This window comes from Myodes glareolus, chromosome 17 (genome assembly GCF_982192425.1).
Source record: "Myodes glareolus chromosome 17, mMyoGla1.1, whole genome shotgun sequence".
NCBI classification, from domain to species: Eukaryota; Metazoa; Chordata; class Mammalia; order Rodentia; family Cricetidae; genus Myodes; species Myodes glareolus.
This window is the reverse complement of record NC_142042.1, coordinates 50142165-50164041: the sequence shown is the minus strand read 5'-3', so window position 1 is coordinate 50164041 and position 21877 is coordinate 50142165. Positions and strand designations below refer to the sequence as shown.

At 41.1% G+C, this 21877-nt stretch overlaps 1 protein-coding gene and 1 pseudogene across 2 annotated transcripts in view; one reads left to right on the top strand and one right to left on the bottom strand.

Moving 5' to 3' along the window:
• The window catches only part of Lrif1 (ligand dependent nuclear receptor interacting factor 1), a 71456-nt gene that overhangs the window by 27448 nt on the left and 22131 nt on the right, over positions 1–21877 (top strand). The gene's annotated exons all lie outside the window — the stretch shown is intronic.
• On the bottom strand, positions 20709–21635 carry LOC125406438 (large ribosomal subunit protein bL12m pseudogene; annotated as a pseudogene).

The window sequence follows — 21877 nt, the reverse complement described above, 5'->3', positions numbered from 1 at the left end:
AAAGCTTTGCTGGGTATAATAATCTGGGCTTGCATCTGTGGTCCCCTAGTGTCTGCAGCACATCTGTCCAGGACCTTTTGGCTTTCATGATTTCCATTGAGAAGTCGGTTGTAATTCTGATAGTTCTGCCTTTATATGTTACTTGACCTCTTTCCTTTGCAGCTCTTAATATTCTTTCTTTGTTCTGTGTGTTTTGCATTTTGTTTATTATATGGCAAGGGGACTTTTTTGGTTCAGTCTATTTGGTGTTATATAAACTTCTTGTACCTTTATAGGGATATTCTCATTTAGGTTGGAAAGTTTTCTATGATTTTGTTGAATATATTTTCTGTGCCTTTAACCCGGAGTTCTTCTACTTCTTCTGTCCCTATTATTCTAAGGCTTGGTCTTTTAATGTTGTCCCAGATTTCCTGTATGTTTTGTGTTTAGGATGTGTTGGATTTAACATTTTCTTTGACGGATGACTCTATTTTCTCTACAGTATCTTCAACACCTAAGATTCTCTCTTCCATCACTTTATGCTGTTGGTTATGCTTATATCAGTAATTTCTGTTCATTTATCCAGATTTTCCATATCCAGAATTCCATAAGTTTGTGTTTTCTTTATTGCTTCTATTTCAGTTTTCAAGTCTTGAATTGTTTGAACTATTTGTTTCACCTCTTTGATTGTTTTTTCTTGTTTTTGTTTAAAGAGATTTATTCATTTCTTCCAATTTTTTGTTTATCTTTTTCTCCATTTCTTTAAGGGAATTTTTCACTTCCTCCTTAAAGGTGTCCATCATGCTCATAAATTTACATTTAAAATTGTTTTCTTCTGCTTCTTCTGTATTAAATCTTCCTGATGTATGACCACTGAGTTCTGGTGTTATCAAGTTGCTTTTTAGATCATTGAATGAATTCTTGCATTAGTGCCTATGCTTCTCTTCCTCCTATTTATAGTGGCAGTGTCTTTGCCTCTTGTTTTAATCCTGGCATTGCTGTCTGTGTCTTTGGGTCCATTCTCTTGGCTTACTCTCTTTTTTTGCTCTCCTGGTCTGCTCTGTGCAGTCACAGTCTGTGCTCCAGAGTTCCTCTGAAGTGACGGGGAGGGGGTAGGAGGGTCTGGGGGCAGAGTAAGACTTATAGCTACAGGGTCTAATCTATTGGATGTGGGTGTTAGAGCAGCCTACATGCAGGAAGCTTGCCTGCTGACTGACTAGAGAAGCTGAGGAAGGTGTGTGAGGGGCCTGGAATTTTGCCTCAGTACTGAGGGACTAGAGAACTATAGTTGTTGTGGGCTTGTTGCTGCTGCCTGTTGTGCAATCCCCATCTCCTGGAGGGCAAGGGGTGAGAAGATGTGGAGGCAACAACACAGACACTGAAAAATTCCAATGCAAACGTTCTTTATTTAAAAGGGTCGGGGGTTTTTATGGGGTTAGGGAAGTTAAGCTGCTGCAGGAATGTTTTTGGTTGGTCCTTTTGAAACTTGTATTTGCTGCTGGCATGTTGTGATTGGCTAGGAGTGTGTGTCATTAGTTACTGTGCTTTTGGTCTGCTGACCAGTTGTTTTGGCCAATTTTGCTTATTCCATTGTGAACTTGCATGTTCTTGTTTGTGCTTCCATCATTATCCTGCATTATCTTACCCTTTTTATTTTATTTTGTTTTCATTGGGTGATCTAGTGGGAGTTATGGGTTTTTAGAACTCTACCTTGGGACCTCCTAGCATTTGGGGCTGTGACTGTCTTAGGTTGACCTACCAGACAGGCTCTCTCTTGTCTTTAATTACCAGTCCTTGAATGTTTGGGTCTCTGGAAGGTCCCAAGAAGTCAGAAACAAGGGGAGACTTTTAAGAGAACTAGGGTTTTAAATGACATTTTGTATCTGCATTAGTCAAGCATGAACCACCTCCCTTGCAGGTTTTGGTCCAGTGTGTTCCATTAACACCTGGAGTGTTGCCTTGTTCACCTGCTGTTGTCAGGGTCTTAGCTGTAGGAGACACTTAAGCCACCACCACCCCTCCCATTAGGTACCATTCAAATAAGTTTAGAGGGGTTGAGCAGGGATTTTGTGTGATCCCATACTTGGCCAAAGAATGTGGTAGACAAATCCAATGTCTCAACTTGTGTTGTTACATAGGTTCTAATTAAATGTTTACAGCTGGACAAGGTTAAACCAGGTAAAAGCCTGTGCAAATTTTGAGGGGACAAATGAAATTACTGATGGGGGAGTCTAGTCTGTTCCAACAATGGCAAGGACACTGTCATAGTCATAATTACAGTCTACTCTTTAGTTGCCTGTTGCTAGCATTCCTGGCAGTCCCATTTCTGATCTAATATGGAATATGTGCCAGATTGTTCTCTGGACTGTAATAAGTCTTGAACTATTTGCATGGTTTTGGAGATGAAATCCTTTTGGGACTTAAATTTTGCAATAATATTATTTTGCATGCTTATGTGGCATAGTGGCTATCTGAGAAAATATTCTGATTGGATCATTTCCAGTACCATAAGGATCACTAATAACTCACCCAATTGTACTGATCCAGGATTTAGTTGGGTGTAGGCCCTTTCCTTATGCTTAACTCCCATTATTATGAACCCAAAATTAGTTTTATTTGCTTTTGTAAAGGCTGTAGCATCCTAGGGGATGGTATTTTTTTTGGTGGTGTGGAATAATTTTTATCTTTAATTTTAAAGGGGAGAGGGCAGAAAGTCATCTGTCCTGAGGGAAATAATTATCCAGTGTGCCAGGAAAACCTGTCATTATTTGTTGAAAATTGAGAGAGTCTGTCCATAAAGACCGAATATCCTGAATGGAGAAGAGAGTATGATTTTGTCTGACCCCCATTCCAATATTTTCCTTGCAGTTATTTATGCCTTGTGAGCAATAATGAAGGCTATATCAAATTTAGAGGTAAGGTGCCCTAATTCTGAATGAGATAAGCATATCCATATGGTGCCAGATTGCCAGAACACACCCAGGACTCCATTTTCTGTTCATAGGACAAGCACCATTAAAGGAGCATTTGGGTCATACTGTTGTAGGGAGGCAGGATAAACAAGCTGGCTAACCTTTGTCAACACCCCCTTAGCTTCCTCTGTCACAGTTACAGCATCAGAAGTGGGGAATGGCCTTCCAGTAGGGAAAACAAACCTCTCATTTCTTCATCAGTAATAGGGAGAAATTGTTTGAGACAATTAACAGTGGCACACAATTCCTGAAGTTTAGCATAAGAAAACCTTGGGCACACCTCAATGGAGGCATTGAGTGAATGTATTGTGTGACTAATCTGGTACCCCAAGAAAGAAAAAGAGGGCATCCATTGTATTTTTTCTGAGACTATGTGAAAATGGAGAGTCTTTAAATTATTTAATGTTTGGAGAATAATTTTTGAACACTTTTTTTGGTGTGGGTATACCAATAAGATATCATTCGTATAGTAGATTACCAATATGTCATGAGGAATAATTTTTAGGGCTTGTTCAACATAAATTTGACAAATTATGGGACTGATTTTTATGCCCTGTGGAAAGATTTTCCATTAGTGACATTATGTACATTAGGCTCCCAAAGTGTAAAGGCAAACCACTCTTTACCGTGTAGTACCAGCAGTAAAATAAGTCTTTAATGTCTATTACTAAAATATGCCATCCTGCGGGGATAGTATCTGGGTGTGGCAAGCCCATCAGAGTGGACCCCATTTTTCCCATTTGTGCATTACTTTGTCTCAAGTCTTGTAACAGATGGTATTTGCCTGACTTTTCCTTAGTAACAAATATTGGAGTATTGAACCTGCTATGGGATGGTTCAATATGACCGAGGAAAAGTCGCTCTAACCAAGTCTTTTAAAGCTGATAATTTGGGATCCACAATAGGCCACAGATCCATTCATATTGTTTTGTTTGTGAGCCAATTTAAGGTCATATGTTCTGGGGTAACTATATTAGAATGATGGTCAGTGACCCTTAGAATTGGGGGTTAGGCCCTATATAGTGAGGGAAGCAGGGATGTTGATCTGATTGGCCCATAATGTCACGAGACAGTATATCCTCATAAAAAGGCCTTGTCATCAGGAGTAAGGTCAGCTCCATTTCTTCCAAAAGGTCCCATCCCCAAGGGGCATGTAGGACATCTGACACAATAGGGTGGAATCTGCCTTGGTTAATATCTAAGTCTTTCCAATAAACTGAGTGAACAGTGGTCTTAGAGGTGGAGTTGCCACCTGTCCCAGTAGTGATGGGGCCATCCTTGAACTTCCAATATGGGAAGGCTTTGGCATCATTGAGTGAGACCATAGTGGCATCGAGCCAGTGTCTACCAATCCTTTAGTGGTTTTACCTTCTGGAAAAATAGTCATTGTGGAAAAGTGAAGAAAATGGGGAGGGTCAAAAGAATTTTGGGTTTTCACTAATTGGACAGCCTTGAGTCGAGACAGCATGCCATGGAACCAAGAATATCCTGAGAGTGGTTTATCCTCTCAGCATTCTCTAACTCCCCCTGGACAAGGCTTCCTATTAACCCTTATATTAGCCCATGTGTTAGCCACATGGCTTGGTACCTTTTTCAGAGAGGCAGTCACAACTTTGTAACATGAAGACTGACTTGTTGGGGTTTATGTCCTGCCCACTTCCCACAGCTGGCAAGTCACAAAGAAAATCACACAGAAGTCTCCATAAGTTATAAACTGAATGGCCCATTAGCTCAGGCTTTGTGTTAGCTCTTATAACATATATTAACCCATTATCCTTATCTATGTTGACCACATGGCTCAGTACCTTTTTCATCAGGGCGGATCATATCTTCCTTCTTCGGTGTCTGGGGAGGACTGAGAGGAATGGGCTTCATCCTTCCTAGAATTTTCCTGTTCTCATCGCCCCACCTCTACTTCCTGTCTGGTTAACCCGCCTATACTTTCTGCCTGGCCAATCAGCGTTTATTTAAAACATGATTGACAGAATAGAGACAATTCTCCTGCACCACAACTTGCTTACCCCGTGTCTGGCTTCCTTTCTGTCTGGGTGATGTCCGCAGACTGCATCTTTCCTCTTCTCAGAATTCTCCTGTTCTCATTGCCCCACCTCTACTTCCTGCCTGGTTTCCCTGCCTATACTTCCTGCCTGGCTACTGACCAATCAGCATTTTATTAAACAAGTACAAGAAACAATCTTTACAGGGTAAAACCATTGTCCCACAGCACTTCCCCCGCCACTTTTTTTTTTTTTTACTAAACAAGAGCTCTGAATTGAATCTCCCTTGTTTAGCATTCTTCCTGACCATGATCCATACAACTTGTAATCAATACTCCAAAAAAGAAAAATATTCATAGTCCATTTTGGGGAAATGTGGGCATAGGTTTCTAGGCTACTTCCTGCTGATTGGGGGCACTGATAATCTTATAGAGACCTAAAGAAAATTTTTAATTATGATCATGTCCTGACTGGAGTATCCTGTGAGGCTTTATCATCTCAGGCAGCAGTCTTGAACCTATTCTGGATGAAGATCTCAGACATCTGGGCCATCTGCTCCTATTGGAGATTTCTCAGGGTGTCGTCCTTGATCAAACCTGATTTTTCTAAGCCCAAAATGAACCCACAGCCTCTCATTTCCTATGAAAACAGAAACAAAATCATTTCTCCAAAGTAACATACCTTTTGACTTAAATTTTGAAGTCAAGGCATTTTCAAAATATACACGTTAGATTAATCCAGCAGCATTTATAATAGAATATCTTTCAGCAGCATGTGCTCCTTCCTCAGCCATCAAACAATTTACAGATAACACAATAATATGCAGTATTCAGACTCTCTGTATATTTTTTATCTTTATGTGGCTTATTTTTAACTCTATTTCTTTTATTTTTCTTTTTAATTCTTGGCTTTTTGAGACAGGGTTTCTGTGTATCTTTGGCTGTCCTGGAACTCACTCTGTAGATCAGGCTGGCCTTGAACTCACAGAGATCTGCACACTTCTGCCTCCTTAGTGTTGGGATTAAAGATGTGTGCCACCACACCTGACTACTCTTTCTTTCTTATTTTAAGGACTTTATCCTTTCTTTTCAATCCCAAGCCTACATATATTTTTAAACACATTGTGAACTGTTTCGAGGTTTTCTTCATCTTTGAATCTATCTTTACTGTATATCTCTCTTTTTCTGACCACATGAGTCTTTAATTTTTTATGCAATAAGGCAAGGATTAAAACTGAGGTTTTGACAGCTGGATCCAGCTCATTCCTTAGCTTTCTGAGACTCTAGCCTCAAGGCAGAGTTATGGCCAGAGCCATGTTTATTGCCACAACACTATGGAGTTTCAAGGTCCCTGCCACCACCAAGAAGCATGCTATTGGTTATTTATAAGCACTATTGAAGTGTTTTGTGATGGGACCTCTTAAAAGGGCTGCAACATTTTTACAGCTAAATCTGAGTCAGGAAACCTATCTTAAATGATATTTACTTGCCTCTAGCAAACAGAACTCACCTGAGAAAATGCTACCAAGAAGCCATTCTTAACTCTGTTCATTTTTGTCTAGAATTATTTCTCAAACTCTCTCAGGTTGTAAGCGGATTTAGTTGTCCATGTTAGCGCCATTTGTTGCCTGAGATGATCAAGCCTCACAGGATACTCCAGTCAGGACATGACCATAATTCTAAATTTTCATTAGGTCCCCATAAGATTATAAGTGCTCCCAATCAGCAGGAAGTAGCCTAGAAACCTATGTCCACATTTCCAAAAAATGGACTATGGATAAATTTCTTTGTTTAGAGTACAAGCTGTATGGATCATGGCCAGGAAGAATGCTAAACAAGGGAGATTCAATTCAGAGTTCTTGTTTTGTTAAAAAAAAAAGAAAGAAAGAAAGGAAAAGAAAAAAAAGTGGGGGGAGGAAGTATAGGCAGAGCAACCAGGCAGGAAGTAAAGGTGGGCAATGAGAACAGGAGAATTCTGGGAAAAGGAAAGATGAAGTCTAGAGTCATCACCCAGACAGAGAGGAAGCCAGACACAGAGCAAGCAAGTTGTGACTGCCTCACCGATGAAGGTACCAAGCCACAACTAACACAGACAAGAAGTATGGGCTTATATGTTATAAGAGTTAGTAAGAAGCCTGAGCTAATAGACCAGTCAGTTTATAATTAATGTAGGCATCTGTGTGTTTATTTGGAACTAAATGGATATGGGACCTGGTAGGACAGAACTCTCGGTCAACAGAAGGGAAGGTCCCATCCTCCAGGGGAGGGGTACCATTCATGATGGGCCCCAGGAGAATCCTGTGAGGAGGGGCAGCAAAGAGAAAGCAGCCAATGACACAGAGTGAACAGCAACAACTGCATCTTAGTCCCCATGCTCAGCTCCAGGCTCAAGCTAGTCTGAGGAGAGCATTCCTATCCCAGAAGGGAAAGGGTATTCAACCACAATCAACCAACCAAAGCCTTTCTGTGAATTGAGAGACCAGCCACCACCCTAATGGCCTTTAATAAGTGGTCACATAACTGGATTAGTTGAGAAGAGATACTAAGAAGGGAAGTCCAACAGTCTGTACTCTAAAGAGTAATCAGAACTCCCCTTAAAGCAAGAGAACCTTCAGATAATTCTGGAGAGTGGCCCCAGGCAAAAGTCATCAGTTGCCCTCAGGCTGCAATGGAGTCCCTGTGAGGACAAGGACTGAAGGGAAAGGGAAAGCAGTGTTGGCAAACCGAGTGTGCTAATTGTAGTGAGGGGTTTCTTCGGTTTGTTAGGCCCTGGCCGTGTGTTCAAATTTTGTTTCTGGGTTGAAAGGACCTGTTCTTTATTGGTTCTACCTCCCAAGAGATCAGCCCTTATGTGGGGACAAACCAAGTTACAATGGAGAGTTCCTAATCAGGAAGACAAACAGGAGAAAGAAAAGAAAACATAGGAATAGGAAAGAAAACCCTAACTCACCAAGGTCTTAGAAAATGAAACTAGGGGTCAACTCACTGAAAACAAATGAAGGGGGCAAACTCAAGAAGCCAGCGGAGAGTCGGGATGTAGACAGCAATGAGGACAGCAAGCAAGAAAGAAAAATGCCCAAAAGAGGGTAATGAGGATCCAAAAAGCAAGCAAAAGGAAAAGGTCTGTCCATGTTGGATGCCAGTTAGAGTTGTAGGGGTGAGACGATGCAGAGGCAATGACATAGACTCCTAAACATTCCAATGTAAAGGCTCTTTATTGTAAAAAAAAAAAGGGGGGGGGACGTTTAGGGCTTTTATGGAGTTAGGGAAATAAAGCTGCAGCAAGAACATTTTTGGTTGGTCCTTTTCGAAACTGGCAGTCACTGCTGGCATGTTGTGATCGACTAGGAGTGTGCATCATTAGTTACTGTGTTTTGGTCTGCTGACAGGTTGACTTTTTTTGCCAATTTTGATTATTCCTTGTGAGTTTTCATGCACTTGCTTATGCTTCCACTTCTGCCCTGACTCAGAGAGTAGGGTTTCCAGTTGGGTGGGTGATTACTCACCTCTTGGTCCACTCTGTGCAATCACAACCTCAGTTCCTCTGAGGTCGCAGGGGTGGGGGGATAGGAGGGTTTGGAGGCAGAGTGGGACTTGTAGCTTTCAGGATCCAATTGATGGGGTGGGGGTGTCTAATTGATTTTCTACAGCAAATTTCCAAAGTCTTCCTATTTCCTCTGAGCAACGGCATGGTCAGGCCTGTTTCCTGACAATTTCACAGGCATTTAGTACAATTCCTGTGAAGAGACACTGACCATGGCAGCTCTTGGAAAGCATTCAATTGTGGTCTTGCTTGCATTTTCAGAGGTTTAATCTATTATCATGGTATGAAACAGGCCACATGCATGGTGCTTGGCAGTAGCTGATAGGTATATTCAGATCTGTAGGCAGAGAAAGGTATGAGAGAGAAAGGGTGAGGACTTGGGGAAGGGAAAGAAAGGAGAACCTGCGTCTGGCATGAACTTTTGAAACCTCAAAGCCCACCCCCAGTGATACACTTCCTCCTTCAAAAAGGGCACACTTTCACCAACAAGACTATGTCTAGTAATCTTTCTTAACCTCACAGAGTGCCACTCTGTCATTACTAAGTATTCAGATGTATAAGCCTAAGAGGGACATTCTTATCCAAACTCCCTCAGACATTATGACTGAGTTAAAATGAAATCTTAAAGCTCTTTTGACTTGTGTTTCCCTAATTACTAAAGATGGTGAACATTTTTATTTATTTATTTATTTAAAGAATTTCCACTTCCTCCCCTCCTCCCAATACCCTCCCGCTGGCCCCACTCCCTCTCCTCCTCCCTCACCATTCCCAAGAGCAGTCAGGGTTTCCTGCCCTGTGGGAAATACAAGTTCCTCCCCCCTCCCTCTAGGTCCTGGAAGGTGAGCATCCAAACAGACCAGGATCCCAAAAAGCCAGTCCATGCAGACAAAACAAGACCCAGTGCCATTGTGAATGGCTTCTCAGTCAGCCCCCATGTCAGCCACATTCAGAGAATCTGGTTTGATCACATGCTCATTCAGTCCCAGTCCAGCTGGCCTTGGTGAGCTCTCATTCTATCAGTCCCCTTGTATCAATGGGTGAACGCACCCTTTGCGGTCCTGACTTCCTTTTTCATGTTCTCCTTCCTTCTGCTCTTCATTTGGACCTCGGGGGCTCAGTCCAGTGCTCCAATGTGGGTCTCCATCTCTTATCTCCATCCATCGTCGGATGAAGGTTCCCTCTGGTTCTGCTTTCCTTGCTCACGATCTCCCACCCTCTGCTTCTCATTTGGACCTAAGGAGTTAAGTCCAGTATTCCAATATGTGTCTCTGTCTCTATCTCCATCCATCACCATATGAAGGTTCTGTGGTGACATGCAAAATATTCATCAGTATGGTTATGGGCAAAGGCCAGTTCAGGCACCCTCTCCTCTGCTGCCCAGGGAACAATCTGGGGACCTCTCCCTGGGCCTGGAAACCCCTCCAGAATCAAGTCTCTTGCAAACCCTAAAATGGCTCCCTTAGTTGAGATATAAACTTCCCTTCTCCCATAACCATCCTTCCTCCCCCCCTCCCATTCCTCCAAGCCATCCCCAATCCTCCCCCTCTCCCTTCTCCCTAACCATCTCCCCTTACTTCCACCCTGCCACCCCATGCACCCAAGTTTGCCTCTCAATCCTGTCTACTTCTAATATCCATGAGGATAACTATATGATTTTCTTCATGTTCACCTTCTTATTTAGCTTCTCTAGGATCACGAATTATAGACTCACAGACCTTTAACTATGGCTAGAATCCACTTATGAGTGAGTACATACCATATTCCTCTTTTTGGGTCTGGGTTACCTCACTCAGTAAGGCATTCTCTATTTCCATCCATTTGCATGCAAAATTCAAGATTTCATTGTTTTTTACCACTGAGCAAAACTCTAATGTGTATATATGTTCCACACCTTTTTTAACCATTCTTCTATTGAGGGGCACCTAGGTTGTTTCCATGTTCTGGCTATTACAAATAGTGCTGCTATGAACATAGTTGAACAAATACTTTTGTAGTATGATAGGGCATCTCTTAGGTATATTCCCAAGAGTGGAATTGCTGGATCCTGAGGGAGGTTGACTCCCAGTATCCTGAGAAACCGCCACACTGATTTCCACAGTGGTTGCACAAGTTTGCATTCCCACCAATAATGGATGAGTGTTCCCCTCACTCCACATCCTCTCCAGCATAGGCTATCATTGGTGTTTTTGAGTTTAGTTATTCTGACAGGTGTAAGATGGTATCTCAAAGTGGTTTTGATTTGCATTTCCCTGATCGCTAAGGAGGTTGAGCATGACCTTAAGTGCCTTCTGGCCATTCGAAGTTCATCTGTTGTGAATTCTCTGTTCAGTTCAGTACCCCATTATCTAATTGGGTTAATTAGAGTTTTAGTGTCTAGTTTCTTGAGTTCTTTGTATATTTTGGAGATCAGACCTTTGTCTGATGAGGGGTTGGTGAAGATCTTCTCCCAGTCAGAAGGTAGCCTTTTTGTCTTACTGACAATGTCCTTTGCTTTACAGAAGCTTCTCAGTTTCAGTAGGTCCCATTTATTCATTGTTTCTCTTATTGTCTGTGCTACTGGGGTTCTACTTAGTAAGTGGTCTCCTGTGCCTATATCTTGTAGACTACTTCCCACTTTCTCTTCTATCAAGTTCAAAGTGGACAGATTAATGTTGATGTCTTTAATCCATTTGGACTTGAGTTTTGTGCATGGTGATAGATATGGATCAACTTTCTTTCTTCTACAGGTTGATATCCAGTTATGCCAGCACCATTTGTTAAAGATGCTTTCCTTCTTCCATTACATACCTTTAGCCCCCTTGTCGAAAATCAAGTGTTCATAGGTTTCTGGGTTAATATCTGGGTCTTCTATTCGATTCCATAGGTCGACTTCTCTGTTCTTATGCCAATACCAAGCTGTTTTCAATACTGTAGCTCTGTAATAGAGTTTGAAGTCAGGGATGGTAATGCCTCCAGAAGTTCCTTTATTGTATAAGATTGTTTTGGCTATCCTGGGTTTTTTGGTTTTTTTAAAGTAATTTTATTAAATTATAAAAGTTTCCATTTCTGCCTCACCTCCCAACACCCTCCCACTCCCCCCACTCTCTCTCCTCCTCCCTCTTCGTCCCTAAGGGCAGTCAGTGTTTCCTGCCCTGTGGGAACTTCAAGCTCCTCACCCTCCCTCCAGGTCCAGGAAGGTGAGAATCCAAACAGACTGGATCCCCAAAATCCAGTATATGCAGAGGAAACAAGTCCCAGTGTCATTGTCAATGGATTTTCAGAAAAACTCCGGGCCAGCCACATTCAGAGAATCCGGCCACATTCAGAGAATCTGGTTGGATCACGTGCTCGTTCAGTCCCAGTCCAACTGGCCCTGGCAAGCTCTCATCAGATCCTTCCCCTTGTATCAGTGGGTGATAGCATCCCTCACGGTCCTTATTTCCTTTTTCATTTTCTTCGTCCTTCTGCTCCTCATTTGGACCTTCGGGGGGCTCAGTCCGGTGCTCCAATGTGGGTCTCCGTCTGTATCGCCATCCATCTCCAGATGAAGGATCTATGGTGATAAGCAAAATATTCATCAGTATGGTTATGGGCCAAGGCCGGTTCAGGCACCCTCTCCTCTGTCCAGAGAACAATCTGGGGATTTCTCTTTAGACCTGGGATCCCATATATAATCAAGTCTCCTGTAATCCCTAAAATGATTCCCTTAGTTGAAATATATTCTTCCCTGATCCCATATTCATCCTTCCTCCCTCCCCCCATCCCGGTCCACCGAGTTTTCCCCGTTCCTCCCCTACTCCCTTCTCTCTAACCGTCTCCCCTTCCAACAACCCTCCCACGCCCCCCCCCATGCACCCGAGGTTACCTGGGGCTCTTGTCTATTTCCTACCTCCTGGCAGATAGCTATATAATCTTCATCAGGTTCATCTTCTTATTTAGCTTCTCTAGGATCATGATAACAGGCTCAAAGTCCTTTAATTATGTTTAGAATCCACTTATGAGTGAATACATACCGTGTTCCTCTTTTTGGGTCTGGCTTACATCACTCAGTAAAGCGTTTTCTATTTCCATCCATTTGCATGCAAAATTCAAGATGTCATTGTTTTTTACCGCTGAGTAAAACTCTAATGTGTATATGTTCCACACCTTTTTTAACCATTCTTCTATTGAGGGGCACCTAGGCTGCTTCCAGGTTCTGGCAATTACAAATAGTGCTGCTATGAACATAGTTGAACAAATGCTTTTGCAGTATGTTAGGGAATCTCTAGGGTATATTGCCAAGAGTGGAATTGCTGGGTCCTGAGGGAGGTTGACTTCCAGTTTCCTGAGAAACCACCACACTGATTTCCACAGTGGCTGCACAAGTTTGCATTCCCACCAATAATGGATGAGTGTTCCCCTCACTCCACATCCTCTCCAGCATAGGCTATCATTGGTGTTTTTAACTTTAGCTATTCTGACAGGTGTAAGATGATATCTCAAAGTTGTTTTGATTTGCATTTCCCTGATCGCTAAGGAGGTTGAGCATGACCTTAAGTGCCTTCTGGCCATTCGAAGTTCATCTGTTGTGAATTCTCTGTTCAGATCAGTACCCCATTTTTTAATTGGGTCAATTAGGGTTTTAGTGTCAAGTTTCTTGAGTTCTTTGTATATTTTGGAGATCAGACCTTTGTCTGATGAGGGGTTTGTGAAGATCTTCTCCCAGTCGGAAGGTAGCCTTTTTGTCTTACTGACAGTGTCCTTTGCTTTACAAAAGCTTCTCAGTTTCAGTAGGTCCCATTTATTCATTGTTTCTCTTATTGTCTGCACTCCTGGGGTTCTGCTTAGGAAGTGGTCTCCTGTGCCTATATCTTGTAGACTACTTCCCACTTTCTCTTCTATCAGGTTCAAAGTGGTCAGATTAATGTTGATGTCTTTAATCCATTTGGACCTGAGTTTTGTGCATGGTGATAGATATGGATCTATTTTCATTCTTCTACGAGTTGACATCCAGTTATGCCAGCACCATTTGTTAAAGATGCTATCCTTCTTCCATTGTATAGCTTTAGCTCCCTTGTCAAATATCAGGTGTTCATAAGTTTGTGGGTTAATACCCGGGTCTTCTATTCGATTCCATAGGTCGACTTCTCTGTTGTTATGCCAATACCAAGCTGTTTTCCACACTGTTGCTCTGTAATAGAGTTTGAAGTCAGGGATGGTAATGCCTCCAGAAGTTCCTTTATTGTATAAGATTGTTTTGGCTATCCTGGGTTTTTTGTTTTGCCATAAAAACTTGATTATTGTTCTCTCAAGGTCTGTGAAGAAGTTTGATGGGATTTTAATGGGGATTTCATTGAATCTATAGATTGCTTTTGGTAGAATTGCCACTTTTCTATGTTGATTCTCCCAATCGAAGAGCAGGGGAGATCTTTCCATGTTCTGGTATCCTCCTCATTTTTTTTCTTCAAAACTTTAAGTTCTTGTCAAATAGGTCTTTCACTTCCTTGGTTAGAGTTACCCCAAGATATTTTATGCTATTTGTGGTTATTGTGAAAGGTGATGTTTCTCTGATTTCCCTCTCTGCTTCTTTATCCTTTGTGTATAGGAGGGCTACCGATTTTTTGGAGTTGATCTTGTACCCTGCCACATTACTAAAGGTGTTTATCAGCTGTAGGAGTTCTTTGGTACAGCTTTTGGGGTCGCTTATGTACACTATCATGTCATCTGCAAATAACGAAAGTTTAACTTCATCCTTTCCAATTCGTATCCCCTTGATCCCTTTATGTTGTCTTATTACTATGCTAGAACTTCAAGCACTATATTGAAGAGGTATGGAGAGAGTGGACAGCCTTGTCGTGTTCCTGATTTTAGTGGAAAGGCTTTGAGTTTCTCTCCATTCAATTTGATGTTAGCTGTCGGCTTGTTGTATATTGTTTTTATTATATTTAAGTATGATCCTTGTATCCCCAGTCTCTCCAACATCTTTATCATAAATGGGTGTTGAATTTTGTCCAATGATTTTTCAGCATCCAATGAAATGATCATAGGGTTTTTTTCTTTCAGTTTATTTATATGATTGATTACATTGATAAATTTGCATATGTTGAACCAGCCCTGCCTCTCTGGGATGAAGCCTACTTGATCATAATGGATAATTTTTGTAATGTGTTCTTGGATTCAGTTTGCCATTATTTTATTGAGAATTTTTGTGTCGATGTTCATGAGTGAGATTGGCCTGTAATTCTCTTTCTTGGTTGTGCCTTTGTGTGGTTTTGGTATCAGAGTAACTGTAACTTCATAAAAGGAGTTTGGCAATGACTCTTCTGTTTCTATATTTTGGAATACATTAAGGAGTATAGTTATTAGCTCTTCCTGGAAGTTCTGGTAGAATTCTGCATTGAAACCATCTGGTCCTGGGCTTTTTTTGGTAGGGAGATTTTCGATAACAGCTTCTAATTCTTTGCTACTAACAGGTCTATTTAGATTTTTCACCTGTTCTTGGTTCAACTTTGGTATATGGTACTTATCTGAAAAAATGTCCATTTCTTTTACATTTTCCAACTTTGTGGCATATAAATTTTCGTAGTAAGATCTAATGATTCTCTGAATTTCCTCTGTGTCTGTGGTTATGTCCCCCTTTTCATTTCTGATCTTATTATTTTGCATGTTCTCTCTCTGCCATTTGATTAGTTTGGATAGGAGTTTGTCGATCTTGTTGATTTTCTCCAAGAACCAGCTTTTTGTTTCATTGATTCTTTAGATTGTTTTCTGTGTTTCTGTTTTGTTGATTTTAGCCCTCAGTTTGATTATTTCCAGTCTTCTACTCCTCCTGGGTGAATCAGCTTCTTTTTTTTCTAGAGCTTTCAAGTGTGCTGTTAAGTCTCCAATGTGTGCTTTCTTCGTTTTCTTTAATTGGGCACTTAGTGCTATGAACTTTCCTCTTAGCAGTGCTTTCATAGTGTCCCATAGGTTTGAATATGTTATGTCTTTATTTTCATTAAATTCAAGGAAGACTTTAATATCTTTCTTTATTTCTTCCTTGACCCAGGGGTGATTTAGTAGTTGACTGTTCAACTTCCATGAGTTTGTTGGCTTCCTGGGGGTAGCTTTGTTGTTGAATTCTAACTTTAATCCATGGTGATCTGACAAGACACAGGTGGTTACTAATATTTTTTTGTATCTGTGGAAGTGTACTTTGTTACCGAGTATGTGGTCAATTTTCAAGAAGGTTCCATGAGCTGCAGAGAAGAAGGTATATTCTTTCCTATTTGGGTGGAGTGTTCTATAGATGTCTGTTAAGTCCATTTGATTCAATACCTCCAATAATTCTCTTATTTCTCTGTTATGTTTCTGTCTGATTGACCTGTCCATTGGTGAGAGAGGTGTGTTGAAGTCTCCTACTATTAGTGTCTGTGGTTTGATGACTGCCTTGAGTTCTAGAAGAGTTTCTTTTACATATCTGGGTGCCTTTATATTAGGGGCATAGATATTCAGGATTGAGACTTCTTCCTGATGAATTGTTCCTGTTATGAGTATGAAATGCCCATCTCCATCTCTTCTGATTGATTTTTGTTTGAAGTCGATTTTGTTAGTTATTCGAATGGTCACACCCACTTGTTTCTTAGGTCCATTTGCTTGGAAAACCTCTTCCCAACCCTTTACTCTGAGTAGGTGTCTGTCTTTGTGGTTGAGGTGTGTTTCTTGTAAACAGCAGAATGTTGGATCCTGTTTTTGTATCCAATCTCTAAGTTTGTGCCTTTTTATAGGTGAATTGAGTCCATTGATATTAAGTGATTTAAATGACCAGTGGTTGTTGACTCCGGTCATTTTTTTGGGGGGAGGGGTAGTAGAGTGTATGTGTTTTCCTTCTTTGAGTTGTGCTTGTGAAGGGTTGCTAGATGTTTGAGTTATTATAGGCAGTGTTGGGAGTGCTTGATTCCTTGGGTTGTGATTATCCTTCTAATATTCTCTGTAAGGCTGGATTTGTAGCTACATATTGTTTAAATTTGTTTTTATCCTGGAATAGTTTGTTTTCTCCGTTGATAGTGAACAATAGCTTGGCTGGGCATAGTAGTCTGGGCTTGCATCCATGGTCTCTTAGTTTCTGCAGTACCTCTATCCAGGACCTTCTGGCTTTCATGGTTTCCATAGAGAAGTCTGGTGTAAGTCTGATAGGTTTACCTTTATAAGTTACTTGACCTTTTTCCTTTGCAGCTCTTAATATCCTTACTTTATTCTAAATGCTTTGTGTTTTGATTATTGTATGGCGAGGGGATTTTTTTTCTGATCCAGTCTATTTGGTGTTCTGTATGCTTCTTAAATCTTCATAGGAATATCGTTCTTTAGGTTGGGAACGTTTTCTTCTATAATTTTGTTGAATATATTTTCTGGACCTTTAATCTGCAGTTCTTCTCCTTCTTCTACCCCTATTATTCTTAGATTTGTTTTTTTATTATGTCCCAGATTTCCTGCATGTTTTGTGATGAGAATTTGTTGGATTTGCTGTTTTCTTTGGTCAGAGCGTTTATTTTCTCTATGCTTTCTTCATAATCTGAGATTCGTTCTTCTATCTCTTGTATTCTATTGTTTATGCTTGTTCCTGAAGTCTCTGTTTGTTTACCTAGATTTTCCATATCCAGCCGGCCCTCGGTTTGTGTTTTCTTCATTGCCTCCATTTCAGTTTTCAATTCTTGAACTGATTCCATTACCTGTTTGATTGTTTTTTCTTGATTTCCCAGGGTATCGTTTACGAGTTTACTCATGTCTTCAAACTTTTTGTTATATTTCTCTTCCATTTCTTTACTCATTTCTTCAATCTTTTTGTTATATTTCTCCTCTATTTCTTTAACTGAGTTATTCATATCCTGTTTAAGAGACTGTATTGCTTTCATAATGACACTGTTTTCCACTTCTTCCGGAATAGGGTGTTCAAGTCCTTCTGTCGTAAGATCGTTGGGATCTGGTGTTTTCATGTTGTATTTCAGATTGTTGGAGGAATTCTTGCCTTGGTGCCTGCCCATCTCTTTCTTCAGATGCTCTCCAATGGCTCTTCCCTCTGCTGGTTCTTCTGCTACAGGATTAGTGCCCCTTGCTGGCCAGGAATCACTTTGCCTGCAGTCCTACCTTGCTGCAGGCAGGCTATTAAAACAAAAGGAACTCCCTCCCATTTGCACTTACCGCCCCGTCCCGACGGCACCCACACAGGCTGAGTTGGAGGATTTTATGCCCCAAAAAAGGGAGAGAGGAAGGGAAGGGGTTCCTGGCTGAAAGCAGGGATGGGGTAGGAGGAGAGAGGGTTTAGCTAGGGGAAGCCACCCCTGTGGAATACCCTGGGAGATTAGGATGGCGGGAAAATTGTGTGTTCCCTTACCGGGCTTGTGTGGCGGGTCAGGAACACACTTACCCCTCCACTGTATCTTCTGCTACAGGATCAGTGCCACTTGCTGGTCAGCAATCTCCCTGCCTGCCGGTGAACTTTTTTTTTTTGAGGGGTGATATTTTTTCTTAAACAGTTTTTATTTTTGTAAGCTCTCTTTTCATGGTACCAAGTACATTTTTGAGAGGGTCATTTATTTTAATCTTTGCTTTGAGTTATTTATATATTCTGGGTATTAATCCTCTGTTAGATTTATACCTGACAAAGATATTCTCACATTTTATAGGCATATTCTTCACCTGTTTTTTTGTGTTTCAAAAAACTTTTAGTTTTACTTGTCAATTTTTGACCTTAATTCTTTGACAAATGAAATCCTATCCAGAAAGTTCTTTCCTATACCTACATCTTGTAGAATACTGCCTTTCTTTTTTTTTTCTATCAGTTTCAGTGTGTCAGGTTTCATGTGTAGCTCTTTGATCCACTTGGAGTTATTGTGCAAAGTGATAGATACATGCCTAATTTCATTTTTCTGTATTTGGACATCCAATTTCTCAGCTCCATATATTGAAGATACTTTCTTAACTCAAGCTTATGTTTTTGGTATCTTTGTCAAAATATTTAATGGCTGAAGTTACGTGTATTCACGTTTGGGTCTTTACTTTTGTAGTTGGTATGTGTTAGTATTCAGGCATCTGTACTGACCTGCCCTTGCAGTTCTGACATGTTACATCCTCAGCTGCAGTCACTAAGAGTACTCCCTGTGCCCATTCGCTGTTCCCTTTTAAAAGGGTCCTGCCTTCTTCTTCTTCTTCTTCTTCTTCTTCTTCTTCTTCTTCTTCTTCTTCTTCTTCTTCTTCTTCTTCTTCTTCTTCTTCTTCCTCTTCCTCTCCCTCTCCCTCTCCCTCTCCCTCTCCCTCTCTCTCTCTCTCTCTCTCTCTCTCTCTCACTCCTTCCCTCCCTCCCTCTTTTCTCTTCTGCTTCTCTGGTCCCCAGAAGCTGATTTTCCCTCTCCCCTTTCCCTTTTTATGTTTCCTTATAAAGGATGGGCCTTGGTCACCTCTCTTCTCTTTCTCTTTCATTCTCTCTGTATGTTTGTTTCTTCTCTTCTCTTCTCTTCTCTTCTCTTCTCTTCTCTTCTCTTCTCTTCTCTCCCCTTCTCCTCTCTTCTGCCACTTCTACTCCCAGAGGCTGGTCTCCTCCCTCACCTTCCCCTTTCCCGTATTCCCCTTCCCCCAATTAAAAAAAAAAACTTTCCATATGAGCTTTGTCGCATGGCATCTTTCTTTCACATGTCATTTTTTTAAATTAAAACAGTCTACATGTTTGTTTTATGTCAATACCATATTGTTTTTATTACTTTAGCTCTGTAATAGATCTCACAGCCACATTGTTCTTTTTGTTCCAAGCTGTTTAGTTATGTGGAGTCTTTTCTATGTCTATATGAATTTTCAGATAATTTTTGTTTTCTATTTCTGTAAAGAATGAAGATGGGAATTTTGATCAAGATTGCATTGAATATGGAAAAGTTTTGGTAAAATGGTCATTTTCGCAGTATTCTATCAGCTCATGAACAAGAGAGGTCTTTCCATTATCTAGTGTCTTTCTCTCTTCAGAGGTTTAGTTTTAATTTTCAAAGTCCTTCACTTTTATGGTTAGGTTTATTCTAGATATTTTGTATTCAGATACTTTGACTTATTCCTTTCTTATTTATATCCCACTTCATATCCTTCAGATGACTTATTTCTCTAGCTAAGACGAAGTACTATATATTGAATATGTATAAAAAGAATAGACGATCTCATTTTGTTCTTACATCCCTAGTCTTGCAAGGATTTTTATTCTGAATGGGTGTTGGGTTGGTTGGTTGGTTGGATTTTTTTTGTCAAAGACTTTTTCTGAATCTAATGAGATGATCATGTGGTTTTTGTCATTTTGTCTGTTTATATGGCAGATTAGAATTATTGGTTTATTTTTGTTGAATCATTGCTGCATTCTGGGATGAAGATCTTTTTAATGTGTTCTTGTATTTGGTTTGCAAGCGTTGCATTATTTTGCATGTATGTTTGTAATGTAAGCTGGTCTATAATTCTTTTTTGTAGAATCTTTATATGGTTTATGTATTTGAGTAACTGTGGTCTTATAAGAATTATACAATGTTTCTTCACTTTCTGCTTTGCAGAATAATTTGGGAAGTGTTTGTGTTAATTGTTCTTTAAAACTCTGGTAGAATTCTGTTCTATATGTACCTGTCCCTGAGCTTTTCTTGGTTGGAAGAATCTATTTCACTATGAATTATACATCTGTTTGTATTGCTTATCTTACTTAAATTTAGTGTTGTGCAGATTTTTTAAATATGTCATTATTCTTTATACTTTCTTGGTGTCTATTGTGATATCACCAATTTTTGTCCCTAATTTTATTAATTTTTATCTCTTATTACATTACTTCTCTGAGTCTGTGGATAGTTGCATGGTTATCATTTAGTTTAACATTAATATCCACTGATAAGTGAGTCCATGCTATGTTTGTCTTTCTAAGTCTGGGTTACCTCAACTCAGAATGATATTTTATAGTTCCATCCATTAGCCAAAAATTTTCATGATGTCCTGGTGTGGGAAGTCCTTCTGAATATGTGTTGTTTTTATTGGTTAATGAATAAAGACGCTACTTTCTGCCAATGGCTTAACAGAATATAGCCAGGCTGGAAGAAATATAGAGAGAGAAAGAAGGCGGAGTCAGGGAGACACCATGTAGCTGCCAGAGGGGAAAGATGCGAGCTGCCAGCTGGAACCTTGCCAGTAGGCCACGAGCCTCATGGTAAAATATAAAATAATGGAAATGGGTTAATTCTGAATGTAAGAGCTAGATAGCAATACACTTAAGTAATTGGCCAAGCAGTGATTTAATTTAATTAATCGAAAGTGATTGTTTCGATTCTGGGCATCTGGGAACAAACAAGCGGCCTCCTACTTCAATATCCTTGTTTTTTTTTTCCCATCCTCAACAGTGTATTTTCTCAGTAGCCACAGGGGCGTGTTCACTCTGTAAGTTCTCCAGGCAATCAGGAGAGCTCTGCACAGCTGTGGCGGGCCTCCCCATCACAGTAGGTCCGTCCTGTCTCTCTCCCAGAACTCGGTCTCCAGTGTTAGTAACTGTTGCTCCCAACACCCCACCTGGGAGTGAAGCAGGGGTGAGCGGGCCTTGCCCAGGTCCCAGGGACATAGTCCAAAAGTCCTCGGAACGGGGGTGTCACTCCAGAACCACAGTGCCACCCACTGCTTCCAAGGCTGCCTTGATCTTCTCGGCCTCGGCTTTGGCCTGCACAAGGTTTATGCCCTGGACATAGTTCTTGATCTCCTTGATGAGTTTCACTTTGTCCACGGGCTTTGCTTCTGTCAGGGGGACGGTGAAGTGTGTCCGTTCTTTCTGTTTGCGGATGTCTTCTGCCTCAGCCACCTCAGGGGCTGCTGCTGCAGCAGGGACGGCACCAGGCATCATGCCACCCATTGGCATCAGGCCAACATCCTGAATCTTCAACGTTTTCTTCAGGAGCTCATTGAGGTCTGAGATCTCCAGGAGCGTGAGGCTGGCGATGTCTTGGACCAGTTGCTGGATCTTGGGAGGGTATTCCTTGGGAGCATTATCCAGAGGGGCACCCGCGAGGGCTTCACTCCTTCGGTGGCTGCTGCTCCTCAACTGTCGCGCTGCACAGACGCCGGGGACCTGTTGCCTGGCAAGGCGGAGCGCTGCTCCCCGCAGCCCAAGCCGCGACCCACACAGGCGGCCAGCCGCCGCAGGTAGCATAGCTCCGCAGGCCCAATATCCTTGTTTTTAACAGCTGAGTTATACTTTATTGTATACATATACCATATTTTCTTTCTTTTCTTTCATTTTTTTTTTCGAGACAGGGTTTCTCTGTACCTTTGGAGCCTGTCCTGGAACTACCTCTTGTAGACCTGGTTGACCTTGAACTCACAAAGATCTTCCTGTGTCTACCTCCCGAGTGCGGGAATAAAGGCATGCGCCACCACTGCCTGGCATACCATATTTTA